Source organism: Lissotriton helveticus, chromosome 3_1, assembly GCF_964261635.1.
Source record: "Lissotriton helveticus chromosome 3_1, aLisHel1.1, whole genome shotgun sequence".
In the NCBI taxonomy this organism is placed as follows: Eukaryota; Metazoa; Chordata; class Amphibia; order Caudata; family Salamandridae; genus Lissotriton; species Lissotriton helveticus.
In genome coordinates this window covers 1,448,030,889-1,448,034,688 of record NC_136061.1, presented here as the reverse complement: position 1 = coordinate 1,448,034,688, position 3,800 = coordinate 1,448,030,889, and the positions used below count along the sequence as shown (strand labels likewise).

At 34.2% G+C, this 3,800-nt stretch overlaps 1 pseudogene; it reads right to left on the bottom strand.

The window, feature by feature from the left end:
• Nucleotides 1-2,323: 2,323 nt before the first annotated feature.
• On the bottom strand, nucleotides 2,324-3,039 carry LOC144824998 (heterogeneous nuclear ribonucleoprotein A/B pseudogene; annotated as a pseudogene).
• Nucleotides 3,040-3,800: the final 761 nt, after the last annotated feature.

Genomic DNA, 3,800 nt, shown 5'->3' with positions numbered 1-3,800 from the left:
ATAAGAAAAGTTAGGATAGCTTTCATATCCATGTTATGGTGATTCAGAACACATGTAAAATAACTTACATTACATTAGATTCCAGAAGGTACCAAAAAGTACCATAACATGAATACTTCTGTGACAGGAAATGTATTACACAAAACAATACAAAATAACAAGGTGGAAAAATGACACTGGTTCCCTAAGATGCATGTCATTCTGTGCAACTGCAGCGTCCATACTTCACTCCAAGGGGCAGTCCCTAGATGAAGAGCTGGAGCTTTAAGCAGACCATCAAAATCAGTTTCAGTTTAGCCTATTAATAAGATTAATAATTAATATATTCCTTGTAAGACTGGCATTACACACATGCACCTTCTAAGACAATGAGAGCTTTTTTCAACACTTAAAAATGTTTCCAGGGGAGTTTGTACAATGATACCTGCTTTTATTTTCAACAGGTCGCAACATTTGCAGAAACTTCATTTTGGTACAAAATCTTGTACAGGTTATTAGTTTACAAAACTTGTGCAGTCTCTGAAATACTGTGCATGCCACTGCACACCTGAAAAAGCTTGTTCAATACGGCTTGCAGTTTCTCTGACTGCCATGCCCTGGACCGTTCCATAGCTTGAACTGCCCTGACTGTAGCCATATCCCGGTCTATAACGATAATACCCATATCCAGTATGGTAAACAGTCTAAATATCGAGTCTTTTTATTTCGTCAGGCAATAATATAGAGTCCAAAATTTCAGAGGGACAGAATATCGAAATCACGAATATTGATGACCAGAATATCGACCCAAAGGTAAGAAATGTTGTTTTTGTTAATATCTAAGTTAGTAATATGGATAGCAAAAATATCGATGTTACTAATATCAATATTTTATTTTATACGTTTATTTTTATCATTTGTTAATTATTGCACTAGTTTTAAAATAAATGTATTACATTCTTTAAGTTAGTAATAATTTATTTAAGTAAATTATGCATTTTAGTACCATAGCGGGTTATGGGCTTATAAGGGAATAGGGTCGGAAGTAAATTAATTATAGTAAATGAATTAAATATTTTTTAGGAATTATTAAATCTTTTTAAATACATTTTGCATGTTAGTACTATAGCGGGTTGTGGGTTTATAGGGGAATAGGGTGGAAGTAATTTAATTGTAATTAAGTAAATATGTATTTTTTATTTATTGGTATTGATTAATAATTTTATTTAAATTAATTATTAACTGGTAAATATTTTTTATTATTTGACAATTATTTTTTATTAATTGAATAATTGGTAATTATATTAAGTGTATTAATTTATTATTGAAGTGTGTTGTGAGGTTATAGGGTAATAGGCTGGTAAGAAATGTAATTGTAATTTAGTAAAAGATTTTTTAGAGTTGCGTATGGATAATTACATTATTGTTAATCAATTAATATTTGGAAATACATTTTTATTAATTAATATTTTTTTATAAATGTTTGTTAATTAGTAATTGGTCATTCAATTTTATTTTTTATAATTTATTGGTATTTATCAATAATGTATTGTTAATCAATTATTCATTGCTAAATGTTTTTTAATAATTATTCTTTTTGGTATTGAATTCTTTTATTTTTTTATAACCTGTTAAGAATTTTTTATAATTAGTATTTAATTGTATTTATTTTAATTGTTAATTATTATTAATTGGTATTTACTTTTCGAATAATTATTTATTGGTATTGTTAAATAATTTGTTGTAATTTAATATTTAAATTGTTATTTAAAAAAATATATATTATTTAATTATTAGTAAGTTGTTTTGACCCCTATGCTATCCAACACTTTCCCTGCTGTTGCACCCACTGGAGGTGGAATAGTAATTTTTACTCCTCCGCTATCCAACACTTTCTCTACTGTTGCACCCTCTGGAGTGGGAATAGTAATTTTAACCCCTACGCTATCCAACACTTTCCCCACTGTTGCACCCTCTGGAGTTGAAATAGTAATTTTAACCCCTACGCTATCCAACACTTTCCCTACTGTTGCACCCTCTGGAGTTGAAATAGTGATTTTAACCCGTACGCTATGTATTATGTATGTAATTTTATATTATTTTTAAACACTAAAAGGACAATATTTTTTACAATGATATTTTTTTACAATATTTTTTTTCTCAATATTTTTGTACTTACCTTAATGTAGATAGGACTTCGATATTTTGGATGTCGATATTCCACCTCCGATATTTTTGACGTCGATATTTTCAACATCGATATACTGTCAGTGATTCATCCAGTATAGTCAAATCCTCCATATTGACCATTACCTTGCTGCCCATAGACCCCATATCCTAACCTTCAATAGCCCTGGTTCCAATGGTTGTTGTAGTCTTGATTCCAATTTTGGCTGTGTGCTCCACCGCCTCTTTAGCCTCTTCCTCCACTGCCACCACTTCCACCCCTGCCTCAGCCATCACCAAACTGTTGCTGCTGGTAAACTTCTTTTGGCTGTGCTTCCTTAATTTCGAACCTATTACAGCTATCATTGTGGAATTTGTTTTCCATAATCTTCTTAATTGAATCTTCTTCTTTGAATGTGATGAACACAACCCCCCTCCTTTGATGGTGTTCGGAGCCATTGTAAGTTCGATTGCCTCAATCTGTCCAAACTCACCAAAATAGTCCCTTATCTTTTCTTCTGTTGCTTCAGGGTTGAGGCCACCAACAAAGAATTTCTTCACTTGATCTTTTTCATTGACATCACCATTTTGGGATTGATCACTCGCCCATCTAACCTGTGTTCCTTTTGTTCCAAGACCTTGTTTACTTCTTTAAATAGAATAAAAACAAACCCCCTTTATCTTCCTGTATCAGGGCCCATCTTGATTGTGCAAATCACTACTTTACCACTGACAGACATTTTCCCATCGCTCTTGCTGGTGCTGGCGCCATCGATGTCTTTGAGCATCTGATCGACCTTCACGCTTTCTGCTGGGTGGCTCTGCCGCCTCGGCATCTGCTGCCTCGTATCCGTTCTCGGTTCTCTCAGTTGGTTTCTACTCTGAATCTGACATGGTCGGGAAGCTGGCGAATAACGCACGAGAAGCTATGAACACTGAATTCCCTTCAAGATGGAATATCCCAATTTTTTTTACGAATTAATTGAACATGAAATATTTTTTTTTAAAGGATGTGGTCCCAAAGTGTACAAAGGGAGTAACATACCTTTAGCCTTGCGGGGTCAATTGAGGGAAGAATTGAACGAGTTGTGTGCATCAGGTGGTATTGAGCCAATATAATCATATAAATGGCTCAGTCTAATCGTGTTGGTGACCAAATCCAATAGGAAGTTGAGGAAATGTGTTGACCTAAGGGATCTTAATGAATGCATTTGGGCTGACCACAATCCTCTTACATGTGTTAATGAGATGTTCATGACTATCAGGGAGGCCAAGTATTTCACGTCCTTGGACTTATCAAGTGGGTAGCTTCAGGTAAATTTGCATTACAAGTTGAAACAACTGACATCCTTTATAACACCTGAAAGGGCTTTCCAGTTCGTACGCATACCCTTTGGATTAGGATCCGTTTCAATTGAATTTTTAAAGGGCAATTCAAAGTGTTTTAATGGGACTTTCTGTTGTGTTGTTCTTTCAGCATTACATCTTGGTATGGGGTCCTGATAAGGAAAATCACAAAAAAGTTTGCTGGAGGCAGTACTAGAAAGACTACCAGTAAGCATGGAGAAATAAAATTGTTGTGTACAAGAAGTGGAGTACTTGGGCCATACCCTGTCTTGAAATGGTATCAGGCCCACACTGAAGCTGGTCAAGGT